Genomic DNA, 12076 nt, shown 5'->3' on the forward strand with positions numbered 1-12076 from the left:
GACACAAAACAAGCCTCAACCAATTTTTTAAAATTGAAATTATATCAAGTATCTTCTCAAGTACAATGGAATAAAACTAGAAAAATAAAGAAAACTAGAATAAAACTAGAAAATAAAAATAAAAGCTTGGGAAACTAGGAATAGATGGAAATTAAACAACAAGCTTCTTAGTGACCATTGGGTCAAGAAAGAAATTAAGGAGAGAATAAAAAAATTTCTTGAGGCACATGAAATTTGAAACACAACATACCAAAACCTATGGGATACAGCAAAAACAGTGCTAAAAGTGAAATTAATAGCAATAAATGTCTACATCAAAAAAATTGAAAGACTTCAAATAAACAATCTATCATTGAAGTAGAAAAGCAAGAAAAAACAAAACTCAAATTATTAGGAGGAAAGAAATAATAATCATCAGAGCAGAACTAAATGAAATAGAGATTAAAAATAAAAATACAAAGCAATAATAAAATGAAAAGTTGATTTTATGAAACAATAAGCAAAATCTGTAAATCACTGGCTAGATTAACCAAGAAGAAAAGAAAGAACACCCAGATAAGCCAAATCAGAAATAAAAAAGGAGTCATTACAATTGATACCACAGAAATACAAAGATAATCAGAGACTATTATAAGTAACAATTAACAAATTAGAAAACCTACAGGAAATTGATAAGTTCCTGGACACATACAACATACTATGATCAAGTCAGGAAGAAACAGAAAACCTGAACAGACCAATAACTACAATAACTAGTAACGAAATTGAATCAGTAATTTAAAAGTCTCCCAACAAAGAAAAATCCAGGATCTTATGGCATCACTGCCACTGCCACTGCCAAATTTTACCAAACAGTTAAAGAACTAACATTAATTCTCCTCAAACTATTCAAAACAATTGAAGAGGAGAGGATTCTGCCTAACTCATTCTACAAGGCCTGCATTATCCAGATGTCAAAACCAGACAAGAATGCAACAACAACAAAAAATAAAGCTATAGATCAATATCCCTGATGAACATACATGGGAAAATCTTCAACAAAATACTAGCAAACAGAATTCAACAGCACAAGTAAAAGATAATATACCATAATCAAGTGAGATTTATTCCAGGGATGCAAGAATGGTTCAACATACTCAAGTCAATAATGTGATACATCACATCCAAAGAATAAAAGACAAAAACCATATGGTCATCTCAACAGGTGCAGAAAAAGCATTTGATAAAATTCTACATAACTTCATGATAAAAGCTCTCAACAAACTAGGCATAAAAGGAATATACCTCAACATAGTAAAGGCCATATATGCCAAACCCACAGCAAACATCATACTGAATGAGGAAATGTTGAAAGCCTTTCATTTAAGAACTGGAACAAGACAAGAGTGTCCACTTTCATCTCTCCTATTCGACATAGTACTGGAAGTTCTAGCCAGAGCAATCAAACAGGAGAAGAAATGAAAGCCATTCACCTTGGGAAAGAGGAAGTCAAATCATTCCTCTTTGAAGATGACATGATTTTACATCTTGAAAACCCTCCAGCAAAAATCTCTTAGATCTAATAACTAAATTCAGTAAAGTTGCAGAATGCAAAAATCAACAAAAATCAGTAGCATTTCTGTACTGTAATAATGAACTAACTGAGAAAGAAATCAAGAAGGCAATCCCAATTTATAATAGCTGCCAAAATATACCTAGGAATAAATTTAAATTTCACTTAAGAAGATGAAAGGCCTCTACAGAAAAAAGAAGACCAAACATGGGTAAAATAAATTAAAGAGAACACACACAAAGGGAAACATATCCCATGCTCATGAATCAGAAGAATCAATATTGTTAAAATGGCCATACTACCCAAAGCAATCTACAGGTTGAATGCAATCCTTATCAAAATACCAATGTCACTTTTCAACAGAAATGGAAAAAAAATCCTAAAATTCGTATGAAACCAAAAAAAGAGACCAAATAGCCAATGAAATTCTGAGTAAAAAGAATAAAGTTGGAAGCATCATACTGCCTGACTTCAAAATATTTTGTAAGGCTATTGTAACCAAAACAGCATGGTACTGGCAGAAAAACAGACACATAAACCAATGGAACAGAATATAGAATCCAGCAATAAATCCACATATTTACAGTCAACGGATATTTGACAAAGACACCAAGAACATATATTGGGGAAAGAATACCTTCTTCAATAAAATGTGCTAAAAAAAATTGGATTACCTATACAGAAGAATGAAAACGGGATGTCTGTCTTTCACCATATATAAAAATCAACTCAAGATGAATTAAAGACGTGAATATAAGACCTAATACCATAAAACTATTAGAAGAAACCACAAGGGAAACATTTCAGGACAATGGTCAAGGCAAAGATTTTATGACTAAGACATCAAAAGCACAGACAATAAAATAAAAAATAGGCAAGTGGGACTATATAAAACTAAAATGTTTCTGCACAGCAAAGGAAACAATTAACAGAGTAAAGAGACAACCTGTTGAATGGGAGAAAACATTTCCAAATTGTCCATCAGACAAGTCTAACATCCAGAATATACAAAGAACTGAAACAACTCAACCGTTTTTTTTTTTTTTTATACTTTAAGTTTTAGGGTACATGTGGACAATGTACAGGTTTGTTACATATGTATCCATGTGCCATGTTGTTTTGCTGCACCCATTAACTCGTCATTTAGCATTAGGTATATCTCCTAATGCTGTCCCTCCCCGCTTCCCCCACCCCACAACAGTCCCCGGAGTGTGATGTTCCCCTTCCTGTGTCCATGTGTTCTCATTGTTCGATTCCCACCTATGAGTGAGAACATGCGGTGTTTTTTTGTCCTTGCGATACTTTACTGAGAATGATGTTTTCCAGTTTCATCCATGTCCCTACAAAGGACGTGAACTCATCATTTTTTATGGCTGCATAGTATTCTATTCAACCGTTTTTTAAAAATCCCATTAAAGAGCGAGCAAAGGGCATGAATAGACAATTCTCAAAAGAAGACATACAAATGGCCAACAGGCATATGAAAAAATGTTCAACATCACTAACCTTCAGGGAAATGCAAATCGAAACTACAATGAGATATCATCTTACTCCAGTTAGAATGAATCTTATTAAAAGGACAATAAATCACAAATGCTGGCAAGGCTGCGGAGGAAAGGGAACTCATTCACTATTGGTAGGAATAGAAGTCATTACTGCCAATATGGAAAACGGTATTGAGATTTCTCAAAAAACTAACAATAGAACTACTATGTGATTCAACAATTCCACTACTGCGGATATATCCAAAGGAGAGACAGTTAGTATATCAAAAGGATACCTGCACCTCCACATTCATTGTGGCAGTATTCACAATAGCAAAGATATGGAATCAACCTAAGTGTCCATCAACAGAAAAATGGATAAAGAAAATGTGGTATATGTACACAATGAAATACTATGCAGTACTAAAAGATGAAATCATGTCATTTGCAGCAACATGATGGGACTTGAGGACATTATGTTAATTGAAATAAGCCAGACACAGAAAGACAAATATTGCTTGTTTTCATTCATATGCGAGAGCTAAAATCGATTTCATGGAAGTAGAAAGCAGAACTATAGTTCTCAGAGGCTGGGAAGGATTGCAGTGGGAAATGAAGTTGGTTAGTAAATACAAACATACAGTTACAAGGAATAAGTTTTAATTTTCCACAGAAGAATAGGGTGACTATAGTTAACAAAAATATATTGTATATTTCAAAATGGCTCGAAGACAAGATTTGAAATGTTCCCAGCACATAAACGTAAAATGATAAATAAGGTTATGGATACCCTAAATACCCTAACTTGATTATTACACATTTTATGAATATAACAAAATATCACATGTACCCCATTAATATGTATAAGCATAAAGAAACAAACACATTTAATCTCTTACAACTCTGGAGGAATTTTAAGAACTTCAAAATCAGTCTTACTAGACTGAAGTTAAGGTGTCAGCAGGGCTAGCTCTCTCTGGAAGCTCTGAGAGGAGAATCTTTTCTCTGCCTTTTTTCAGCTTGTAGTGGCCTCTTGCATTCTTTGACTTTTGACCCCTTCTTCCATCTTCATGACACATTACCCAATCTCTGCTTCCCTCATCACATTGTCTTCTGCTCTGATAAGGACCCTCATGATTGCATCAGGCCCACACAGATAATCCAGGACAATCTGCTTCTCAGGATTCTTAAAGTGCAAAGCCTTTTTTGTCATGTAAGGTAACATCCCCAGGATCGGGGATTGGCACTTGGACATTGTGGGAGACCAATGTCCAGACTTTCATTGGGATTTAGCCACAAGTCTAGTTGACAGAATATTCAGCGTTAAATAAAATGATGCAAATTTAGGATCGAGACCAAATGTTGAACTAACAAAATGCCATTTCAAGTATAAATAAATATAGTACATTGCTTTGATGCTTTCAGCCAGTAGTTTCTCAATCTATCTTCCCTCCACAGGGAAAGGTAGCATGCCAGAACTTATTACAATGAAGATTGCATACTACCTATCCCCATGGTATGACACGGCTGAGACCACTGCTTAAGCCCTCTTAGGGGCCCACAGAATTTCCTGGAATCAGTAATTTACTAATTTTATCCATGTGGATTCTTTTCAGGTACTGTTGTGATCTGAGCACATGAACTTATTTCTGATTGGGCTTAACAAACTCACAAGGAACTTACATTTATCAGCATAAAAATGTCCCCACATCATGCTTTCTCCTGACTAGCTTCATTTCCTTTCTCAAGCTCAGCCAACACAAAACACAATCAGCTCCTGGGCTTTACATTCTGTGATTGTGCATATCGGGCCTTATTGTTTCCAGTAGGTGAGTAAAAATTAGGAGCCAGGGGATACTGCATTACACTGAATATGATTCATTTCCCCCTGGTTTATTTGGCTCCCGATGTCATCAAAGACCAGTGTTCTGTTATACTTCCTATATTAGACAGGAGCAGAGTTACCAGCTGGGAGCAGTTTGCCCTCCACCCCTGTGATAAATCCAAGTAAAGTTTGACCTGCCAATCTTGTGCCCCATCAGGACATCCATGGGCAGAGAGTTTCTCAACTTAATTAGAATCTGTCTTAATGGGCTCACCAGGCCCTGGGAACCCAAAGATGCTCCTACACAGCAGTTTTCTTTCTCTCCCTCTTCTTCTAGTTTGGCACAGCCTTGTCAACAGGTGTGATCAACAGTAAGGAAGCACGCAGTGCCAGTGCTCCCATTCTGGTCCAGGATGAGAACCCACGACTGAAAAGATGGTACTCACAGCCTCAGGCAAGCTGCCACGAGATTGTCATTCCTTGGCACTGGTGCCTGTGGCGAGCATCTAGGCAACTTTTGATTGGGCACCATGCCCTCCAAACAGATGGGCATGAATGTAGGCAGGCAAGAGACCATTTATTTATATCAACTGTATTTGCTGAGGGCAGGGTTCCCAGCTGGGAACATCAAAACAGCTCTTTGTCCTGGCCGTCTGCAGCTCTGATGGAGGTGATGCTGCCTTGCAAATTCAGCTGGATTAATTTTGAAAAGTAAGAACAATGTTTCTATGGACACCAGGGGACATTCTTGGCTCCCTTCAATGGTTCTGAGCAAGTGCAGGCTGGGCCCAGGTCATTTTAATAAAATCTCCTGTCCCTGTTTGGATTGGGTGGGAAAGAGCCAAGAAAGCTTTCCAAATTGGGCCAAGTTTAGGTGAACAGAGTTAGCCCTACATGGAAGCCGGTTTTGTGAGTTCTTTTACACACAACGCCAAGTAGCTTCCAAAGAAAATTAAGCTGAAGTCACCCGGACTCAGGAGCTAGGAAAGGCATTCTGATACTGCTCTGTTTTTCTAGGCATCCATTAACCTTCACGTTGTCCCTCCTGTAAATGATGAATGGGATTAAGTGTGAGCTGACAGTGCAAGAGTAGACATTAGGGCTGGCTTCAATGAGAGTTTCAATTGGCTTTAAGGGTAAATAGAGAAATAAAAAAAGAATTATTACCTACATGTAGACATCTGAGCAATTGTAGGGATCTCTAAAGAGTACAACTTTATTATTAATATCAGTATTAACTACTAAAATCTATTGCTTGCTCACATGTCCGGCATTGTCTTAAGCACTTTACATGCAATCTTTCTGTTAATGTTTGTCATAGCTCTATCATCTCATAATCGCTCCATAGAGGTGCTATTATTAGTATCATTACACAGATGAGCAAACTGAAGCTTAGAGAGACTTATTCAAAGTCACACAGCTAGTACCTGGGATAGCCAGGGTACAAAGCCAGGACTGCTTGACAACAAAAGCTGATACTATGTTCCGCTTCCTCTAGAAACACAGGAAGCTGCCAGTCTGTTTGGTAATTGGCTTGCCTAATTTGAGGGTGTTTCGTATAATAGTAGTTTAGGCTGATGCTTGTCAAACTTTCATGTGCCTACAAATTATCTGGGGGGAAAGTGCTAAGGTGCAGATTCTGATGCAGTAGACTTGAGAGGATGTCTGAGATTTCTGCATTCCTAACAAGCCCATGATGCTGGTACCCAGCAACAATGACAGTAGCAAGGTTTCAATTTAGAATGAACATTGGATCTCAACCTGAGCAGCATGTTGAAATGTTCTGGGGAAAGAATTTTGATGCCCAAATAGTACTTTCAGATATTCTGATTTAGTTGCTCAACAACCATTGGGTTAGCAATTCTCTTACCTACCAGTGTTTTGTCATTCGTTTGAAATGGGAATGCTGAATTTTAAAAGATGCACTTGGTTACATTCTGTACAGTTGGAAAGTAAGACAATGAATGAAGATGTGTTGTTGTAGGACCCTCCCAGTTCCTAGTCGTTCATTTTCCTGATGCTGATTATTTATAACAATGCTGGAGGCAGGTGATGGGATAGACCCTGCTACTCACACAGTCATCCTCAATGTGAACAGCCGGGAGCAAGAGCAGACTGAGATCAGCACCACCGTTGCAATTGTTTAAGAGCCAATTGTTGACAAACTGTACGTTGATGGAGGGGATGAGAAATTACAATCAGAGACATCATCTTTCTATGATATGAGTTTTTATTGTTATTTTTGGTTGAGAGGATCTAAATAGGAAAACCTAAGGCCATTCAAATCTAAACCGTGTCAAACCTTTCTTCGATCAGTTGTACATAACAAGCAATAGTATGGATCAGGTGTTCAATGATTGTATTTATTAGAGAAGAACAATTGATTCCATGTTGGCGGATATGTGACCATGGCTCTTTTTAGGGTTTCCTGCTAAGTGTGATCAAACCAAAAGGACTACAGATTATTAAATTCAAATCAATATTTTTGCTGGCAAAAGCAAAGCATTCAGTGAGGAAAAAAAGTATCTGCTTTTCAGAAGATCTCAGCCTCATGCATTATTGATGCAAAGATGATCAGATAAAAACTAGAACTTGGCAAGCTGTCAAATAAAAAATGCAGAGTGAATCAAAAATTTATAAAACAGTATTGAGTTATTACAATTCTATTATAGATAACAGTAATCATTTTTACTGAAACAAACCCTTTATATAACTGTACAGCTGGGATGTTAGGGTATGAGGATTTAAAACTCAACCTCATTTTGAGTGGAGAATACCACAAAATTAAAAATTAAGTGTAAAGAGTAAATGATTTAGGCACTGTTCAGTAGCAGATTGAATAAAAACAGCAGATTTTTTTTTTTTAATGGCAATGCTTTCCTTCTTGGTCCACATTTTGCTGACTTCCTTGAAAAATTACTGGTATTAGATTCAGAGCAGGATGAATTGCTTTATAGGATCTGTAAACCTAATTTGAGCATGTGCCAAGCACATGCACGATGCAAGATGTTGGGAAGGAAAAATGACTTGGTGAAATATTTTGTCACTTATGGATTTTCTTTTATAGAAAAAAGATTCCAACTCTATAGTTTTATTAGCTGCCTCATCTTGTGTAGGGCCCGTCTCTCTCCCTTGCTGGAACCAACGTCTGACAATGCCAGAAATATATTCAAGAATGGAAAGATGACTGTCACCATTCTTAAATATTCAGAAGATAATTGCCAAAGTTAGAGCACCTTGACATAAAACATCCCTTTGGCCCCCAAGCCAATTTGCCTATCCAAGATCAAATAAATAGCTATAATGATAAAATTATGCAAGTCTAGATACATAATCAGCATTAGAAAAATGGCACTAGGAAACTTTAACAGTGCCAGGCACGATGACTCAAATCTATAATCCCAGCACTTTGGGAGGCCGAGGCAAGTGGATCACTTGAGATCAGGAGTTCGAGACCAGCCTGTCCAAGATGGTGAAACCCCATCTCTACTAAAAAAAAATACAAAAATTAGCCAGGCATGGTGGGGTGAGCCTGTAGTCCCAGCTACAAGGAAGGCTGAGACAGGATAATTATTTGAACCTGGTAGGTGGAGGTTGCAGTGAGCCAAAATCATGCCACTGCACTCCATCCTGGATGACACTCCATAAAAAAGAAAGGAAGGGAACAGCAGGGAATGGAAGGGAACAGAAGGGAATGGAAGGGAACAGAAGGGAATGGAAGGGAACAGAAGGGAAAGGAAAGGAAAGTTTAACAGTGAGGCATGCATTCTGTCCTTGGCTTTTTCTCTCTGCCTAGGCAAAGAACAAAGAGGGTCTCTTGGAGCTGAAAACAATTCCAAAGCAAGGTAAGTATAGAGCACAACCAGAAACATTGGCCCTGGTCACTTTGTCTTTTAGAAACAGAATTGACTCCACTTAAATGGATCTTATAAAGAGGCAGAAAGGGAGAAATGCCTTGCTTAATCAGACCCAGAGCCAAATTACCCATGTTATGACCAAGATAAGAAAGTGTGGTAAACTTTCATCAGACTTCAATAGGCAAAACTTCCATGTAAATTACATTTTGCTAATTAGCCTTAATATTGCACATTGAACATTTTACCTAGAATTCTGATGCCAAGAAACCTGCAGGATTCATCAATCACTGTCATGAAATAGCACAAAAAAACTCAGATTCTCTGCTGTGATATATGAATTATGTTGAATCATTATTTTTTGTCTTAATGTTTCATTCATGTCACCGTGACTGTTTTCAAGAACATAAGGAAAAAGCAAATACAAGGAGAATTTTAATTTCCTACCGAGAACCAACTTTAAAGGTTCCCATGGCACTTGCATTTGTCTTGGGTAACTGGTTATGTGCTCTGCTGTCTTCTCAAGATTAGGAGTTAATTATTCAGTGTTGATTATCCCAATTACTAGGCTAACGAACTCAACAAGAGCCAGATGAGGGCTGGAGATCAAGTGAGCCATGAGATCTCAAGTAAGAACAAACTCAGTGTTTGAAATGGGCCTGCTGTTGCATGCTCCATGCTCTGCCTCTGTCAGAATCCAGTGAGGAAAACAGAGACCATGCTAATTATTTCACGCAGAAGAGATTTAGTATAAGGAGTTGGTTATTTGTGTGTCAATAAAGGGCACAGCCTTTTGGACAAAGTATAAATAAAAATCCCTCGGGTGAAATGCTCTCCAACTGCACACAGGAGTTTGGTAGGCTTAGCCAACCACCCTGCCTCAAATTGCATTTCAGCCATTTGGATCTCCTGACTTGCTTCTACAGGGAAGAATAAACTCTATCCTCATTTCCTATCATCTATTGCAGCACGGAGTGACTGAAAATTGTTCAAGCAATTACTGTGTTTCACCAACCGGGTGCCTTTGGCCATAAGGGGCCTTTTGGGTTTGCAATAGCTCTACTGTCATTTCCCTTCTTTGACTGATTCTGGTACAAATTGCTAATGGCTTCCAAAGTGTGGTCCTCTCTCTCACTAGAAGGGAAGTCAGATTCCTTCAAAAATGCCGTTTGCTTTTAGGTATGTGTAGCCATGATGGGAGTGGAAGGGTAGCAGCAGAGGATAGGGACAGAGGAGACACTCACCTCTAACACTGATCAACACCACTGATGAGTCCTGTTGGCTCTACCTCCTAATTATCTCTCAAATTCATCCCCTTCACTACTCCCATAGCCACTATGTTCCTCTAGGTCATTTCCTCTCTCAGCTTAAATATCACAACAGCCCTCTAACTGGTTCCTCTTCCTTCTATTCAGCTCTCTCCCTATTCATAATTCTCCATAGCAGTGGTTCTTTACCAGGGGTGCACTGACACATCTGTTCCCACCCCCAACCAGCAGATATTTGAAAATGTGTGAGAGTGTTTGGGGGTTGTTGTGAAATGGGGGTTGGGCATGCTGGCTGGCATTAAAAGGCAAGATCAAGGACACTGAAATGCCTACTTGTGTTCATTTCCTATTGCTGTGCTAAAAAAAAAAGTACTGCAAGCTTCACAGCATAAAACACTCATTTGCCATCTTACAGTTCTGCAGATCAGCAGTCTGACCATGGCGTGACTGGTCTAAGATCAAAGTTTCAGCAGGGCTGCATTTCTTAACTAGAAGCCCAGGGGAAGAACCCCCTTCTCAGGTCATTCAGGTTGTTAGCAGAATTCAGTTCCATGTGGGTGTAGGACTGTGGTTCCAATTTTCTTGCTGGGTCTCAGCAGGATTATTCTCAGCTTCCAGGGGACTCCCACATGTGTTGGCTCATGGTCTCCTTCATCTTCAAAACTAGTAATGATGGATTGAATCTTTCTCATGCCTTGTGCCTCCTGCCTTCTTTTCTGCCATTCCTTTTTCTGGCTCATCTGTCTTCCTCTTCCACTTGTAAAGGCCCATGATTAGACTGGGTCCATCCAATCTAAGTACTCTAGGATAATTTTCCTAACTTAAGGTTTATAACTCTAATTGTGTCTGTAAAGTTCCTTTTGCCATGTAATGTAACATGTTTACAGATTCTGGGAATTAAGGCATGGACATCTTTGGGGAATCATGAATCTGCCAGCTACACCTGGAATGACTGATCTTCATAACAAAGAATTGTTTCATCCAAAATTCTAATAGCAGCCCTGTTGACAAATAGTGAGTGGGTGGTCTTTCTAAAATGCAAATCTGATTGTGCCTCTTTTTTGCTTTAAAATCCATCAGGAAAATTCCCATTGCCCTAAAGACAAATCCAGGGCAAAGCCTTACCATGTTTTCAGGAAAGTTCTTTATAATCAAGCATCTCTGCTAATCTCTAACTCACATCTCACCATTCTGCCTCTGTTTCTGACTCCTGGCTCCTGGCACACTGGATGATCTTCTGACCATCCTATGGAATCTCTTACCTTTTAATGTTTACCAAGGCTATTTCTTCCACCTGGGGCACTCCTTCCCCAAACTCTTACTCACCTCCCTTAATGCAGCTAATTCCAACTCAACTTTCAGGTTTCAATTTAATACCTTAGTTTCTTGTGAAAGCCTGCCATGACCCTACAAGTTAGAGTCAGAAATCATTCCTATATGCTCTTATAGCATCCACATGGCCACACACACATCATTTGTGACACTGTTTTGTAATTTTTTTTGCTGTCTTTGATTCCCCATAAGCTCTAAGCTGTAAGAAGGCAGGGATGGTGTCATATTTGCTGTGTTATCTATAGCACTCAGCTCATACCTGGCATATATTTACCATCAATAAATGTTTATTCATTAAATAAATTACTTCATCATGTAGACTTTTATACAAAGGGTGCAATAAGTTTGGTTTCAATTGCTCTATAATAGAGACATAATTATAACAATAGTCACACACCAAATTTTGTCATTCAGGGAGCATTTCATTTGAACTCTCTATCTGTATGAAGTATGAATTATTACTGAGCCAATGTTATGGAGAAAATTGAAACTCAAAAAGGATAGGCCAGGCGCAGTGGCTTACACCTGTAATCTCAGCACTTTGGGAGACAGAAGTGGGCAGATCACGAGGTCAAAAGATCAAGACCATCCTGGCCAACATGGTGAAACCCTGTCTCTACTAAAAATACAAAAAAAATTAGCTGGGCATGGTGGTGCATGCCTGTAATCCCAGCTACTTGGGAGGCTGAGGCAGGAGAATCGCTTGAACCTAGGACGCAGAGGTGGCAATGAGCTGAGATCATGCTATTGTACTCCAGCCT

This window comes from Symphalangus syndactylus, chromosome 13 (assembly GCF_028878055.3).
Source record: "Symphalangus syndactylus isolate Jambi chromosome 13, NHGRI_mSymSyn1-v2.1_pri, whole genome shotgun sequence".
NCBI lineage: Eukaryota > Metazoa > Chordata > Mammalia > Primates > Hylobatidae > Symphalangus > Symphalangus syndactylus.